Source organism: Tachysurus vachellii, chromosome 16 (assembly GCF_030014155.1).
Source record: "Tachysurus vachellii isolate PV-2020 chromosome 16, HZAU_Pvac_v1, whole genome shotgun sequence".
Classification (NCBI taxonomy): Eukaryota; Metazoa; Chordata; class Actinopteri; order Siluriformes; family Bagridae; genus Tachysurus; species Tachysurus vachellii.
This window is the reverse complement of record NC_083475.1, coordinates 23,107,083-23,125,636: the sequence shown is the minus strand read 5'-3', so window position 1 is coordinate 23,125,636 and position 18,554 is coordinate 23,107,083. Positions and strand designations below refer to the sequence as shown.

Genomic DNA, 18,554 nt, shown 5'->3' with positions numbered 1-18,554 from the left:
TAAATATCATTCGTTAGGGATTAAAGTGTCTCCACAAATTAAATATAGTAATACCAACAAATGTTGGCTTCCCGGGCTCCATGAGGGAAGCAGCATATAAATCATACAGAATGATGGTTTTTGAAAGATATATACTCCACCACATACTACTTGTTACTTGCTAAAAGAGAGAGCAGAAGCTCTATATATATATATATATATACACACACACACACATTATATATAAATATATATAAAGAAAGCCATGTAAATGATAGGAATATCCAGAATGTTTTTCTTTATTAAAAAGTGAATTGCAATTCTCTAGAAAATTGTCTTGGTCTTTATTTAACTATGAATATGCACTAAGAAATGTGATATGTAACAAATGGGTTTTGTTGTGGTCTTGCTGGGATTATACTAGCATCCAAAAGACAACATATGTTGACCAGCACACCAGCATCCCAGGCTGGTCGGCCTTCACACCAGCATCCCAGGCTGGTCGACCTTCACACCAGCATCCCAGGCTGGTCGGCCAGCACACCAGCAACCAGCACCTAATGTTGGACCAGCATAACACCATCCCAGGCTGGTCGGCCAGCACACCAGCAACCAGCAACTAATGCTGGACCAGCATACCACCATCCCAAGCTGGTCGGCCAGCACACCAGCATCCCAGGCTGGACGGCCGGCACACCAGCAACCAGCACCTAATGCTGGACCAGCATACCACTATCCCAAGCTGGGCCCAGCATGCAAAACATACCTTATGCTAGACCAGCAATGCTGTTTTTTTAGCAGGGAAGACAACACTCAGCATGATTAAAGTTCTTGGCATTAACTGCTACCTCAATCACCATGGATTTCATTACGCCGCAAACTTACAAAATTTACATAAAAATGAAGATCCGGGGGTCTCATTTATAAAGCGTGCGTACGCACAAAACGGGGCTGGAAACGTGCGTACGCCAGTTTTCGCGCAAAGGTTGTGATCTATAAAAAACAAACTTGACGGGAAAATGTGCGCACCTTTAAGCAAACTTTGAGACGTGCGTACGCACATTCTGGAGACAAAGGGAATTGGCGACACAGATGGTGAGGTCGTGAACTGAAGTTAGATTGTAGAAAATACATGTGAGAAGAACGATTATAAGAATTAATGACATTTAATTTTCACCCCATTTCATACGTTATATCCACATTATCATGAGGATTAAATCCAACAGTGTTATTTGTGCCGATTGTTTTAGGCTATATACATCTAGTAAAATCCAAACGTAATTCAAAATGTATTAAAAATAAAATAATAATAATCAGCGCTACTCCGTCCAGGGTGTATCCTGCCTTGATGCCCAATGACGCCTGAGGATAGGCACAGGCTCCCCGTGACCCGAGTAGTTCGGATAAGCGGTAGAAGATGAATGAATGAATGAATAATCAGCGCTGCCTTACAGTCTCATTGTCCACAACAGGAGCGCAGGAGGAGATGGCGCGACTACATGTGATACAAAATAGCATGAAATACCCTTTTATTAGAGAACTGCAGAGCACAGTTTAAAAACGAAATATTTTCCTTAATGTACATATATCATAAAATGTCAAAGTCTGCAAATACAGTCATGAAGCACAATCACTACTCATCATCGGTCCTAACTATTACGGTGTTCATTACAAAACCGTCATGAAGAAGTATGTGTTCACTATAACATTTTTGTCTTAAATTTTCGCCCACAAATTAATTCTGTGATTTTGTCAAGGTGTTAACGATCAGTCTAATTGCTAGAAACATATAAATCCTCCGGTGACCCGGGTATGTAATGCTTCATTATAGCACTGCTGGCACTGTTGGAGGATTACGCCACTGGCAGAATAAGGAGAGAAAGTCCTCACCACTCGGGTTCTTGGCAACCGGCTGTTTCCAGCGGGAATTGGCAGACAGGTAAATTATTTATATAAAAAAACTATAAGTAATCCTTTGTCTCTAAGACCTTTTTGTATATGAAATAATTCTATTGTAATCTATCATCTCACCCTATAGGTCTGGTATATTACAGCCGTCCCTGAGTGCCATAATATCTGTCGTTTTGGTATACTTAATATGGGTAGTCGATACATCAGGTTCCCCTACACTGTGCGAGAACAGGCCGAAATTAAAATGCAATTTGCAGCAATGTCTGGTTTCCCAAATGTAATCGGCGCAATTGACTGCGCTCATGTTGCTATAAGTTCACATCTGAAAATTAATTTGCTTATGTTAATAGAAAGCATGTGCATTCTATTAATGTGCAAATCATATGTGACTCCAACATGACCCTCACAAACATTGTGGCATGCTGGCCTGGTTCAACACGATTCCTTTATCTTGACACATAACAGTGTAGGGAACAGACTAAATGCAGGCGCAGTACGTGATGGCTGGCTTCTTGGTGAGTTTAACAATATTAAAAAGTAGAAACTGTAACAATTTTGTTTTTAATATAATTATAACAATGTTGTTTTTAATATAATTATAACCTGCAGGCGACAGTGGCTACCCCCTGAGACGCTGGCTCCTCACCCCATTTTTAAACCCGCAGAGCGCAGAGGAAACTCATTATAACGAGGTCCACTCTCGTGCCCGCGCAGTGATTTGCATTGACTATTTATGGTTAAAAATGGGCGTGTACAGGGCAGGATTTCACGTACGCACATCTGTGGGTGATCTGTGATTTATAAAGGGAACATTGCTTAGAGGAGTGCGTACGCACGGTTTTATAAATCGGAATTTTTTTGGCGTACGCCATTTTTGGCTTTTGGGCGTACGTAAACTTTTAGTAGGGATCCTACGCACAGTTTTATAAATAAGACCCTTGGTCAGTTAATTAGAACGGAGTCTCTGTATATATAACGGAGTGGCTGTAGATCATGATATTTAGCATTTCTGCTGCACAGTGTGTAGAGTTCTGACACTATTAAAAGCACATCATTACATATTATTACATTAAGAAAAAAGACAACAGACATTTTGTGATACAAAACTTTTGTTAAACTACATGATGATATCAACATCTAATAAAATCTAAAAATGTAAAGGCTCTGGTCAATTTTTTTTACTGTAAAATATATATTTTAAAAAAGAAAATTTAATTGAAATAAATGTGTATTCTGTGTATTCCTATTTAATACTCGTACTGTCTATATTCGCTCACATCGTCTGTTTTGTCTTGTCTTGTCTAGTCCAAGCTAAATGTATAGTGTTATTTATGTCTGTATTGTATAGTATAGTTTTATTTATGTCTGTATTGTATAGTATAGTGTTATTTATGTCTGTATTGTATAGTATAGTGTTAATTATGTCTGGAGAGTCACAAACATCTGGAAGCAAATTCCTTGTGATTCTGATCCTGATCCTGATTCTGTATGACTGAGTTATAAATAGCCAATCTGGAATCAGGATAGAACTAAAACTAGCCTATAGGCAGCAGAGGTGAGACTTGTGCACGTACGGACGTAGGTAGAAAAATAATGCGTCTAGAACTTAGGGAGTTCCAACATGGCAGATGTGCAGGTGAGTAGCAGAACTACTGTATAGCAAACAAATCGAGTTAATTCAAACGGTTAGAGGGAGATGTTTATTAAAATTCAGAACTTCAGTCATCACATCATCCGTATAAGTTACACACACTACTGCTGCTGTATATTGTATAAAAAGCAATATATTACATAATATTGTTATTTACACTACCATGTACTTTATGTACATAACTGATCTGTCATATTCTATAGTCATATTTAATACAGAATATATAACAGATCATTCATTCATTCATCTTCTACCGCTTATCCGAACTACCTCGGGTCACGGGGAGCCTGTGCCTATCTCAGGCGTCATTGGGCATCAAGGCAGGATACACCCTGGATGGAGTGCCAACCCATCGCAGGGCACACACACACTCTCATTCACTCACGCAATCACACACTAGGGACAATTTTCCAGAGATGCCAATCAACCTACCATGCATGTCTTTGGACCGGGGGAGGAAACCAGAGTTATAACAGATCAGTTATGTACATAAAGTGTGAGAGTGTAAATAACAATATTGTGTAATATTATACTTTAGTACAATATACAGCAGCAGTAGTGTGTAATATATACAGATGATGTGATGACTGACAGTCCTGATAATGCAGCACTTATAGATATGAAGCAGTGAATATAATTATGGTGAGGTGTTAATCAGGGTGATTGTCTGGGGAAAGAAACTGTTCCTGTGTCTGGCAGTTTTAGTAAGTAAAGTTCTGTAGCACCTGAGAGAAGGGAGGAGCTGTAAGAGGGTGTGTCCAGGGTGTGAAGGGTCAGTGGTGATGTTTACTGCCCGGTTTCTGGTTCTTGTGTCGTACAAGTCCTGGGAGGTGGGCAGGGGGCACCAATTATTATTTCTGCTGTTTTTACTGTGCGTTGCAGTCTGTTCCTGTCCTGTTTAGTTGCTGCACCAAGCCAGATGGTGATGGATGTGAACAGGACAGATTCAATGACTGCAGTGTAGAACTGCATCAACAGCTCCTGTGGCAGACCAAACTTTCTTAATTGATGTAGAAAGTACATCCTCTGCTGGGCCTTTTTGATGATGGAGTTGCACTCCCATTTCAGGTCTTGATAAACTTGGAGGCCTTCACAGATGACACCGAGCTGGTGGATATTGTGAGGGGGTGAGTGTTGAGGGGTCTTTCCTAAAGTCCACTATCATCACAGTTTTGAGGGTGGAGAGAAATTAATTTTTTTTTCCCAAATTAGAATATTTATCCAGACTAATCATGAGGGTGCTTTTGTTTTGTTTTGTTTTAGAAATGCTAGCAAATGATTTAAAGGATGAACTGGGTAGCACCTTTTTAGTTGTAGAAATGTTTTGTGTTTTGTTCGATATTCAATCTTTTTTTTACTCATTTGTGTGAAAGAATTTTATTCCTATGTGATGTATAAATCTTAGTTCTGTAAATAACCTAAGAAAGTGTTTAAATAAGACTGAACACATTGTATAACACTAATTAATAAGGAGACTGGAAAATTAATTACCTGAGCAGCTTGAAGTGGTTCACAAACATTTAAGAGCTGCACATTAGCCTGAGGATTGACTGCTGAATCAGAACTTGGTGGTGTTTTTCTTCCTTACAGCTAGTACCAAGGGGTGGGGTGTACAAAATTGTGCTCTCAGCTATATTTATTGTTTCTATATTTATTGTTTCTGTTTCTAGAGACGGTTGCAGAATGAATGGTTGGCTTTGCAGAATGATCCACCTCCAGGAATGACTCTGAAAGAAAGAAGAGATCAGAATACAATCACAGAATAGGGGCTTGTTTCTGGTTTTATTTTACGATTCATACAGAATGGTTTTCACTGTTATGGATGCAGTGGTTTCTTACACACAGAGCATTGATAAGTGTGTTTATTCAGTCTTGGCAGTTTCTCACTTGTATCTTGTGTCCAGGTGGTTTATAGAACTGAAGGGCCCTCCTTGAACCTGGTACGAGGGCCAGAAGTTCCAGCTTCTCTTTACGTTTGGCAGCCGATACCCGTATGAACCTCCTCAGGTGAACCTCAAAAGTGTCAGTGTGCACACTGTTTTTGATCACTTCTTCATGTGCCCTCCATCTTGACTTCTGTCCTCAATGTCATACAGGTCATGTTTACCGGCGAGAACATTCCGGCCAATCCGTTGGTCTACAACAATGGACACATCCATCTGTCCAGTTTAACAGACCACTGGACTCCAGGTCTGACTGTCCGGTCCTGCTGCTTTAGCATTATCGGCATACTATACACCGTTTATATCTCACATTGATATAAACCTGAATTGAACAGTCTAACAGCCGCCACTGCTGCAGCTTGTTAGGCTCGACTGGTGTTCTCCTGGTGCATATAACTAGTAGAAACTGGTCTGGTCAGGAATGGGATGAACTCGAGACTCCAGAGTTTATAATGTGTCCTCTAGTGGTAACTTAAAGATCTGTTTTTATTTTACCGAAATAACACAAAAAGGTGGTTGAAATGGTGGTTGTTTTTTGTTGTGTTTTTGTTGTGTTTCTGAGTTCTGCTCTTCTCTCTCTCTTCCTTTCTATGGTCCACCTAATAACTCCTCTGAAGTACAAACATGTACAGTAATAACTCCCCAAAGAAGAGAAAGTGGTGGTGGTGGTGTTGGTAGCACGGTGAGTGATCTGTTCACAGCTGTTATTTCTTTTTTGTACAGTAACACAGCGTGCTGTTGTTTATGTTTCCTTACAGATGACACGTGTTAGTAGCACGGGGACTTTTAGCAGTTATAAACAGGCTCACACACAGTACACTGGCAGTTTTCAGTCCTACAGTCTTGGGAAAGAATGGTCCTCTTTAGAGAAATGGCGTTTTGGGAGCGTTACACTTCAGCAAGCTAAAAAAAAACCCTGATCTGACTAAAGGAATGTAGTAGTTTTCTAAAGGAAAACTCCACGTGTGCTCATTGAGAAACAAGGATGATGCGTGTGCTCAGAGGGTTTATAGATGGTGGGATTAGCGCTGGATCACTTTTTACCTCTTTTCCTCTGACCCATTGGAGCCAGTGCTGGTTCTGGGGATCCGGTTAGGGATTAGTTTACTGAGCGCCGTTCATCTGCAGTGCATCATGATTACTTATTTATTCTGAACCTGCGCATTAGGATTAGCAATATGGCTTCCGTACAGTTTGTTCCAAACAGTTCCAAACAGCTCGACCTCCTCACATCATCACCCACAAGCTCTCACTTCTTTGGTCCTTGTGTTTAGTTGAGTGTCTCATTGTCATTCTCATTATTCACAGGTTCTGAATAAGCCCCACCACCAGGACTGGCACTGGCACGGTATCAGCAGACAAGCGGTTATTTTCATTCATTCATTCATCTTCTACCGCTTATCCGAACTACCTCGGGTCACGGGGAGCCTGTGCCTATCTCAGGCGTCATCGGGCATCAAGGCAGGATACACCCTGGACGGAGTGCCAACCCATCGCAGGGCACACACACTCTCACTCTCACTCACTCACGCAATCACACACTAGGGACAATTTTCCAGAGATGCCAATCAACCTACCATGCATGTCTTTGGTAACCCCCCCGAGGCACTGGGAGAACATGCAAACTCCACACACACAAGGTGGAGGCGGGAATCGAACCCCGACCCTGGAGGTGTGAGGCGAACGTGCTAATCACTAAGCCACCGTGCCTCCCAGCGGTTGTTTTGTTTTATTAATTTTTTTCTGATTCTTTCTTTCCAGGTTGATGTTTTGTGCAATGATTAAGCCTTTGTGTAAAGGCAGTCAGTCCAGGCATGTAAATTATATAACAGAATAAAACATTTATTTTAGCTAAGTTGATAAATGTAAGACTTGCTTTTGCAAAACCATTTTTTATAAATAATAAACCTTCTTTTTTCTGTATGCACTCGATCAGCTAAGAGTTTTTGTGTCTCTGTTTTGTGTGAATTTAATTTATTTATTTACTTTATTATGACTCCGCCCCATTAGGCTCCACCTCCAGCTTTTTAAAGCTTTATTTGTATCTGAAAGTCATTGTTGTTGACCATCGAACCTGGAGCGCAGAATATACAGTAAAACTAAACCCTGAACCACGTGAAATTTCTGGTTTGCAGAATTTACCGTTGTGTGTAGCTCTGATTTCACAGAGAATCACTCTCTGTAGCAAGAGCTGACTTAAGAGACAAACCCCAGTGCACCAATATTGGCACATGGCTGAAAAGCATTGTGGGTAATGTAGGGAGCTACAGGTCAAAATGGAGCTACAGGTCAAAAGAGGTTTAATTTAAAAATGGATTTTCTTTAAAAGGCTAAAATCAGTCAGCAAATGTGTGTCAGCATTTAACCTTTAACGTTCTCTGTGCACTGCAGAGTGAAGGCTCGCTTCAGTTCTCACGTTGTAGACATTTTTCTTCAACTGGACCTGTTTCTAATATCATTTATATAAGTTCTGCAACATATAATTGAAATTCTACACAATTTTGCAGATCACATAAACAGCACTGTTACTGTTCAGCAATCTATTTCATTTTAAAGTATAGCTTGGGGGCAATAATTAAAATAATCACTTGACCCATCTATTAAGTTCTGATTGAGGTTTTTGAGGTGTAACAGATGAATGCTTTATAATAGCATAGTGCTGCTTTTTGAATACAGTTTGTGTTCTTGTTTTTTCTGGTATATTATCTCTGGTTAATACTAAAACCACTAAAATGGCTTCACTTTTACCCCAGTTGACTTTGGCAGAAGATAAACTCTGAAAGTCCGTTAAAGTGTCAGTTAAAAACTTTGCATCATTGTGTGTGTTTATCATGACTACCAAAGATATCTACGTAGGCTGATAAGCATATGGAGGCATTAAAATGTAGAATATTAAAACCAGAGAGATGACTCCTTAACTTGTGTTCAATCACCAGAGAGTACAACCTGAGAGGGAACAGCCCTGCCTGATCCCTCTGTACACTCTAAAAAGAGCACATAAACCACCGTTGACCTTCAGTACACTCTTAGGTTTTACATTCTTTTTAGCAATGGTGCACTGAACCATGCAGTGATCCGAGATGCCTGGAAAAATAAAACTGTGTTGTCTATGCAGTGGGCCCACGTGTACTGTCTCTGTTTCTTGTTTAAGTTCCTCCATATGTCACAGAGATCGTGGGCCTCTACCAACTCCCACAGGTGCTTATGGGAAGCTAAATGAGGTTCTGCGTGATTTCTGTCGATGTTTTCTGCCGTGCAGTTAAAATCACCTCCCAAAACTAAAAACTCTAGTTCTGCAGTTTAAAACAACATTGTTGAGTTTGTATAAAAAACTGAGAAGTGAACGAGACGCTGCGTCAATGCTGACGCTATGGGAACGCTTCTGTGAGGAAGTTGTGTCTGAAGCTCTGTGTGCACACACGCCATTTTAATGGCTCGGGAAGGACACGTGATGGAGTGATTACGCGCCAGCAAGTCCATAAAAGGGCATCTACGTCACACTACTCCAGCTTCTATTTGTCTGAAGGACGCGCGAGAGGATGCCCGGGGCGTGGGCAGCAACGCAGCATCTCGTTCCCTTCTCAGGGAACCGGGTTACTGTATGTAACCTGGTGTAGTTCCCTTTCGAGGGAACTCAAAGCTGCGTCAGTGCTGACACTATGGGAACGCCAATACCCACGTCGCCACGCACCGGTTGATGACTGTGCCAGAGGCCGTGAAAGAGCACGAGCAGATTGGGAACAGACCATCAAGGCCCTGCAGGACCTGGGACCCTGGAGAGGGGTCCAAATCCAGGTTATAGAACCTGATAAAGGTGTGCGGAGAGGCCCAACCTGCCGCAGCACAAACATCTCCAAAGGGAACACCCCTGGCCAAGGCACTGGATGAGGCAGTACTCCTAGCAGAGTGAGCCCTGATGCCGAGAGGCGAGGCAAGACCGCGCACCTCATAGGCCTGAGCTAATGGCCTCCACTACCCAGTGAGCCCGGCACTGCTTGGAAACCGGATTACCCTAATTCCGGGCCCCCAAGACAGACAAAAAGGGGACGGAGGAGTTACTCCACGAGCTAGAATGGTGGACATAAGTCCTCAAGGCCCTCAGTGGGCAAAGCAAATGCAGCCTCTCCTGTTCCGCTGACTCATGGGGCGGGGGACAGGAGGCCCACAGTATGACTGGACAGCCAGCCATCCTGGGCACCTTAGGGACATATCCTGCCCCGGGGTGCAGAAAAGCCTTGGACATGACAGGGGAAAAGATTCTAAGCAGGTGGGGGGGCGATTGAAAAGGCCTGCAAATCCCCCACTCTCTTGAGAGACGCCAAGGCTAGGAGCAGAGCCAACTTCAGGGTCAGAAACTTCTCAGAGGCTTACTCCATGGGCTCAAAGTGGGCTTCCAGCAGCCCCTCCAGGACCACAGAGAGGTCCCAGGAAGGAGGCGTGGTCTGCAGAAAGGCCTCAGCTGCCTGACACCTCGCAGCGATGGCGGCCACGTACACCTTCAAAGTAGATGGGGACAGGCCCCGAGAAAAGCAAGACTGCAGGAACTCCAGCACTGTACCGACCAAGCAGTGAACTGGATCCTGACAGTGTTCATCACCCCAGAGGCAAAAAAGCCTCCACTTCAGAGCATATAGCTTCCTAGTGGAGGGAGCCCTAGCATTCAGAAGAGTCTTGGTCACCTCAGGTGAGAGGCCTGCCTCTAGGGTCTGGTCCCCCTCGGGGGCCAAACCCAAAGCTTCCACATCTCAAAGCGGGGGTATAGGATGGCCCCCTGTGCCTGAGAGAGGAGATCCTCCCTGACGGGAACCTCCCATGGGGTGCCGTTCAGGAGGGTGGCTAGGACCAAGAATCAACTCGAGAGGGCCAATGAGGGGCAACTACGAGAAGGTTGACCCGGTCGTGGCGCACTCTGGCTTGGACTTGTGGGAGCAGAGCTACCGGGGGAAGGCGTACAGACGGAGCCTCAGCCACGTCCATACCAAATCCGCTCCACCACGTGGGTGTGGAGACGTCACTCCCCGGGCCTCAGCACCTGCCTCGACAGGAAGTCTGCCTCCCTATTTACATGCACTGGGATGGAAATTGCTCTCAGCGAAAGGAACAAGGTCTCTGCCCAGATCAGAATCTGCTGTGCCAACCTGAAACGGTGACGCAAATGCAGACCGCCCTGAGGATTGATATGGGGAACCACCGCAGTGCTGCCTGTCCGTACTAAGACATGGCAGCCCCTGAGGTGTGGAAGAAAGTGTTAGAAACACAGCCCTCATCTCCAGGCAGTTTATGTGCCACGAGAGATAAGGGCCCTCCCATAGACCCTGGGCAGGACGGCCATCCTAGGCCGCTCCCCAGCCCGAAAGCAAGGCGCCCGCCGAAAAGAGTCCTGCAACGGTGACACGCCCCTAGAGTGGGACCCAAGGCCAGAAACCGGGGTCTTACCACATAAGAAGGGTACGAAGCATGCAGCGCATAACCCTTATAACCCTGAGGGGATGTCGTGAGGATAAAAGCCCGCACCCCTGAGCCAGAGCTGGAATGGCCTCATGTGGAGCAGAACCAAAGGGATAACGTTGGCCGCTGCTGACATGAGGCCGAGCACCCTCTGTGCCTCGGCGACAGAGAAGCCTCGGCCTAGCCAAATAGCTTTCACCGCTGACAAGATGGAAGCCACTCGAGCGGGAGACAGATGTGCCCGCATCGTGGTGGAGTCCCAAACTAGCCCCAGAAAGGTGGTTCTCTGAAAAGGAGAAAGCACACACTTTTCTGGGTCCAACATGAGGCCGAGAGATCTCATATGGGCAAGCACAGCATCTCGACGACTGCAGTAATCACTGCATCACAGAACAAGCCCTGAGGTGACACCGGGGCGTCCAGGAGAGAGGACATATCCTCATCTTTAATATTAGTTAAATTGAGCCACAGGTGTCTCTCCGTGGCAGCCATTGCATGGCCTATGGAGTGGGCCGTCTGCTTTGTGGCTCAGTGGAGCTCAGATACCACCTGAAGGCAGGTTTCCTCAGTGCGGGCGATGTAGGCCGTAAACGTCTCTTCAATCCCAGGCATCGCCCCATACCATGGCCTTCAAGTCCTATAGTGGCTGAATAGTCAGACATGGCAGGAGAAATAATACTCGCTGAAAATGGAAGTCTTCAAGAAAAAATGGCATGGAGGTCTGGGAAAAACGGCAGCCACCCACGTGAAGGTGGCCTGCGGCCTTAAGTCAGAAAGTGGTCGTCTAGCTTATAATGGATGACACTTACTTACTCTTCAGGCCAATCTAATTTTAGCCTAGACACAGTGCGTGTCACCGCCTCGAGGAGCTCCTTGAAGGCAGCTGATTATGTTGGCTATTCAGAGGGGGGAAGCCCCTCCCTGTCCACATCGAGCTCCTCAGAGCTCGACGCGGAAAGCAGCATGCTCACTTCCGGGTTGGGAGAAGTCACAGCGCGAGCTCCTGAAACCAAAACCAAGCGAACGGAGTTAGGGGAGAGGGAAAGAGAAATGGAAAAACCCGCCTCTTGCTCCATTTCTGCTAACTCAACCTGCGAAAATACAGCCAGGCGAGATCGGAGAGTACACAGAGGGAATCCCTCACGATGCACGCAGCCGGCTGTTCAGAGGAGGAAGCCCCTCCCCGCCCACATCGAGCTCCTCAAAGCCTAACACGGAAGCAGCATGCTCTCTTCCGGGTTGGGAGAAATCGCCTTGGCGGACGCGGGACCCGAACAACGAGGCTCAGCCGAAGCTGAAAAGTACAGCCACGCGGGATGGGAGAGTACGCAGAGGGAGCCCTCACATTGCACGCAGCCGGCTCCCTCGAGAGCCGACCGGGCATGCGCCTCTCCCAAACAAACAATGCAAAGAGAGTGCGTTTCGTCCCCTGTGATAAAGCGGGGTCACGGATGCACGCATCTCTTAAAATGATTAGTCTGCAACATATTATTTTTCCTCGCCTAGCTTTCCCTAAAATATATATTTTTCTCTCCCTGTACTAGACAGACAGGACAAACAATTGACACACATACACAGAGCGCTTCCTGAATACAAAGAAGCTGGAGTAGTGTGACGTAGATGCCCTTATATGGACTTGCTGGCGCTTAAACACTCCGTCACGTGTCCTTCCTGAGCCATTAAAATGGCGTATGTGCACACAGAGCGTCAGACACAACTTCCTCACAGAAGCGTTCCCATAGCGTCAGCACTGACGCAGCGTCGAGTTCCCACTCGAAAGGGAACTCATTCTCTCCACTGCACTGGTGGGAGCGTAAACACAGATAAAAACAAACACCTCATTCTCATAAATAGCGTTCACTTTTAAAAGCCTCCTGTTTAAAACTTCTTCTACCGTGTAAGAAACAGGAATAAAATTGCGATTAAAAAGCAAGGTAACACCACCACTAAGTGACGTGTTATGGCTTAAAAAAAAAAAAAGAGAGACACTTAAAGGTAGGGTCTCCGTTGTTTGAAAGCCAACGTTGACATCTGAAATCACCAAAACAAAACACGCCACTAACCCCAATGGGTCCCACCCCTGTATTGATAGCTCCACCCACACATACATACGTAACCCAGGCAACTAATGGAAAGAAATGTGTCTTTATCATAGCTGAAGGGAAGAACAATACGATTGCAGATAAACAAACAAGCAAAAATGACATACAAGCATTGTTACGTCCCATATTAATTGTTTCCAGGAATGGTATTTTGTTTTTGTTTTCTTCCCTTGTGTTTGTTCTGTGTCTTTAACTTTTGTTTTAGTAGGGCGATGCGACTACCTGCATGGACAATATGTCTGCCAATCACCGTGACGACAACGCGCGGATCCACCAATGAGGGCGCCCTACTGCTGATTTAAAGGCGCACCTGTTCAGGAGGCGGGAGCTCTCTCTGGCATGACACAATTGTTGTAGTGGTTGTTTGGTCGTGGACTCGCATGCTTGTTCTGCCCTGTACCATCCTTGCATTACCTTTTTGTGAAGTCAGTGTTCTTTGATGAGTCAGTAACTCGTGGCTCAGTTTTGGGTCTTGTCTCTCTGGCATTTCCTGCGGTTGGTTCTCTGGTTGATCAAATGACAGTACTAAACGGGGGAAGAGACAAAGACCAGGTAGGAAGTCACGTGACATACATGTGCACCACTGAGCCATTAATTGCTGTCTAGTACACTAGGTTAGTGATGCGTGCCACTCTTTGTATTTTTGTTTGTTAGTAAGTGTAGTGTATTTAGGGCGTCTTCGACGCAGAGGATTTTTCTTTTTGTTAATGGATGGGTTATTGTAGTGGTTGAGTTAGAGTAGAAGTTTTGTTTCTTGTTTAGTGAGTTTGGTTATGTTTTGTTCCTTTCTTTGATTTGGCACGGTCTTGTTCTTTTCTCTTGTCCCCGTTCTTTTGTGAGTTATTTTTGGGTTTTGTTATTGGATGTAAATATATGTTCACGCTATGTATTGAGGTAAACACATGTAATAAATGACATCAAGGTGGACTGTATGGTTTCCAGTAATCTTTTCCAGTACCCGTTCAAGGTTTTAATGTTGCACCCTTGTTCCCTAGACAACCAGGAAAAAAGGGTTTGTAACAAGCATAATCATGCAAAGGACAAAGGCATATACTGTATTAGTTCTGTGTAACAAAGCAAAACCAACGTTACTCACCTATCGAGAAGGAAAAGGCATCCAGACATTGCACCAGCTCCGATCATCTTCCGTGAGATGAAGTTTTTGGACCTCCACTGAGATGAGGCCGACTCTGTGAGAATCCTAAGACATCTACAGATCTACCAGCTCCAGTTGGACTCTGTGACACTAAGAGGAGATCTGAACTCCATGTGATCCTTACACCAATACAACATTTGTTTACTGTATATTTGTAACCACACCCTCTAGTGTCACCCATATGAGGATGGGCTCCCCTTTGAGTCTGGTTCCTCTCAAGGTTTCTTCCTCTACAAATCTAAGGGAGTTTTTCCTTGCCACTCCTGCCTGAGTCACCTCAGACGCTCATTGGGGATAAATACATATACATACATACACACTGTGAACTATATATATCTTGTATTTTATTATCTTTATATTTCTTTATTTCTGTATCTTTATATTACTCCTTATGTTTACCTTCTGTTCTATGTTTATGTTCTGTAAAGCTGCTTTGAGACAATGTCCATTGTAAAAAGCGCTGTACAAATAAACTTGAATTGAATTGAATTGAATTAAAAAAAGCGCCTTGACATCTTAAGTAAAGTTGGCCGCATATTCACAGATTGGAGTTTCCTGAGTCAATAACTCCTGAGCTAAACGCTGTTACTACACAAAACACGGTTGTAGCTGCGTCTCTACATTACTATGATAGAAAAGAGGTGTTATTTGTGTAATAACAGGAGTTATTGACTCGGGAAACTCCAATTTGTGAATATGTGGCCAACTTCCTGCTCCAGTTCTCTCCAGCGCTGAAAAGCTGATCCTATATTAACACGTCCTACTTCTTGCCTTATCGCAAGCCTTTCTTCGCTTTCTTTCTTTGTTTTTAATCCTCCATGTCAATGTTAAAACCGCTTTCTGCTAATGTCTATAGCATGAAAGCATCTCTGTGCACTTAACTTACTAGAGTACATACCACTTATGAGTTACATTAATTGAAAATCTCATCGTATGTGAAAATTAACAACGTCAGAATGCTAGAAGACATTTACTTTCTGAAAATTATCCATTGTGAGCTGTGAGCTGTCCTCCCCTGCTTCAGGAAGCATTCATCTATATGTTCATGCCAAGGGAGAAGAATAAATCTAATTTAATTCAATTATATTATTCCGCTCCTGTGTTAGAGCTCGGCTGGTGAACTGCTTTGCGTATTTAGCATCATTGTGCTAACGGTAAGGCATGCTGAGAGGGATTCTCAGTGTACCTCGACCTATTAACGACACATGCTCACAGCGTGTGGCAGGATTTGGCTAATTTAAATGGTAAAAAGGCTATGGACTGAAAAAGACCACATTTGTACTGACGTGCATGACAGATGGTCTGGGTATGATCACAACTGACAAATGAGACTTTTTATAGCTTCAAACATAGCACTAACCTCTAAAAAATTCCTTGATTACAGATTAAGAGTAAAAAAGAAAGAGAAGACAGTGCATGTGGGAAAAGTCAGTGAGTTTAAACTGTTCAGATATATCAGACAATCTGATCGTTAAAGTTGGCGTACCACCATTTTGTTGAGCGAGACCCAGCAGTCGGAGGGGAATACTCTACATCTGAGGAGACCTTCTTAAAGGTTTTACAGCCAGGGACGTGTTTCACATGTACCTTTTAAGAGTAATCCAATTATTCACAGATTATTCACTGTAGGCAGATGTGTGTGTGTGTGTGTGTGTGTGTGTGTGTGTGTGTGTGTGTGTGTGTGTGTGTGTGTGTTGTAACATAGGATTTTGTTTGTTTGTTTGTGCTATTACAACCTACAGAGGCCAAACCAGCTTAGCTTAAATTTTTATTTTTGTATTTCTTTCTTTCTTTCTTTCTTTCTTTCTTTCTTTCTTTCTTTCTTTCTTTCTTTCTTTCTTCCTTCCTTCTTTTGGCTATTAGGGCTTTACAACCCACAAAAATCAACCAGTTAGTTCAATTCAATTCAATTCAATTCAAGTTTATTTGTATAGCGTTTTTACAATTGTAGCATCAGTTTGTAATCAATTCTAAACTTAACAGGTAGCAAGTGTAGAGATGATAAAATTGGGGTTATATGGTCATACTTTAGTTCATTTGGATCTAAATTAGGTTTTTTGATGAGGGGCCTATTAACTGCCAACTTGAAAGACTTAGGGACGTAACCTAAAGATAGTGAGGAGTTAATAATATAAAGAAGAGGCTCACCAGCTTTATGTAACACTTCTTTCAGTAATTTAGTTGGAATGGGGTCTAGTGAACATGTTGTTGATGTAGTTGTAGTAATAAGCTTATCTAACTCTTCCTGTCCTGTACTTGTAAAGCACTGTAGTTGTATGTCTAGAGCCTTAGGTGAGACTGGGTCACAAGGTGCTCTCACATGTAGAACATTTTTGTTCATGATGCTTTTCATTTTATCAGTAAAGAATCTTATAAAATCCTCACTACTGAACTGTGATGGAATAGTGTGTTCACATTTCTGGGTTTGTGTTAATCTAGCCACTGTGCTAAATAAAAACCTTGGATTGTTCTGGTTATTCCCTATGAGTTTGCTCAGGTGCTCAGCCCTGGCAGCTTTTAGAGCCTGTCTATAGCTGGACATACTGTCCTTATACACAATATATATAAGGACAGTATATATATCCTTATATATATATATGATTTGTCTTAGTACAGAAGCTCCACAGTGTAACAGAATGATATTGACAAGACACGAACACATATATTAGATTAGATTAGATTAGATTAGATTAGATTCAACTTTATTGTCATTACACATGTACAAGTACAAGGCAACGAAATGCAGTTTAGGTCTAACCAGAGTGCAATAGTAGTAAGTGCAGGATATACAGTTTGTACAAGATTTAAATAAGTTAAATAAAGTGGTAATATGGAGTAATTTACAGATGTGTGTGTACTATGAACAAATATACAGATCTACAGAAGGATACAGTATGTTGTCGTAACTTAGAGCCCACCTCCAAGCTGACATATCACAAGGGTGATTTATTTTTGTGAAGATTTTTCACAACATCAATGTGCTGTAACAAAATATATGGTTAATACTATAAACAGCAATTTACAGATATGTATGTTCTATGAATATAATGTACAGATGAATATATATATATATATATATATATATATATATATATATATATACGTATGTATATATATATATATATATATATATATATATATATATATATACATACGTATATATATATATATATATATATATATATATATATATATATATATATATATATATATATATATATATCCTGTGAATATAATATACAGATGAATATACTGTTTATGTGCTATGAACATAATATACAGATGTCTATTACTATAAACTAAAATTTACAGAGGGTATGTGCTATAAACAAAATATATTGTTATTACGATAAACCAAAATATACAGGAGGATATGTACTATGATCATAATATGATATATTACTGTTATTATGAACAGAAATTAGGTGTGTATATACAATGGTAAGGCAATGGTGAGTAGCAATGCAAAAAAGGAGAGCAAGTGTGCAAATGAGACACATTTATATAATATATATATAATATAGACAGTATGTATGTGCAAATTGAAATATAAATAAGTAAGTATGTGTTTTAAGTAAATAATGTAAGAATAATGTACGAATACATTAATGAATGCAAGAATGTAAGCTCTTACCCTTTACTGTGTTTTCTGCCTTCTGCACAGAAACAGGAGTAAAAACACACTGCTGTTGCTGCTGCTTCGTCACCATGAGCTTGTTAAGCTTTCTTGACTAGGTTTTCTTCACCTACCAACTTTCTTTTGCTATGAGAACGTTGTCATTTGTTAGGAGCACTAAATTATTTGTCACTCAGCTTACTACAAATTACACAGAAGTCTTAAATGTTTCATCAACAGGAAATCATTTGTTCTGTAGGAGACTAATGGCCTCATAATAAAGCTCATTTTCATAACAAACACACTTCCTATCCTGTTTATTACAGCGTATTTTTAAAACCAGATTATATAAAAGTTATGATACTCTGCATGGCTGCTAAATTGGGGCTGTGATGTTCTTGTCTCTGGCCTACTTTCTACACTGTCTATTATCTCATTTCCTTTATACCCCAGCACTGTTGAATGAGTTCAACATGTAATGATTAATTTCCTCAGCTTTAACAGCAGCTCTAACATTGCTGCAAGATTTAATGTGATTTTTAAAAAAATATGGAAATAAAATTCTTATTTTTATAGTATCAACTAGGGATGAGCGAGTACAGCATTATCTGTATCTGTATATGTATCTGTTAACCATATGAATTATCTGCATCTGTATCTGTACTCGGGGTGGGTGGGGCTTGTCTTGAAATGGGCGGGGCTTTAACCGGTATGTTATTTTAAGCATGCAATTGATATGGGTTGATCA

The 18,554-nt window shown here is 42.2% G+C and overlaps 1 pseudogene; it reads left to right on the top strand.

Annotated features, from left to right (window-relative positions):
* Nucleotides 1-3,511: 3,511 nt before the first annotated feature.
* LOC132858782 (probable ubiquitin-conjugating enzyme E2 W-A) lies at nt 3,512-8,700 on the top strand (annotated as a pseudogene).
* Nucleotides 8,701-18,554: the final 9,854 nt, after the last annotated feature.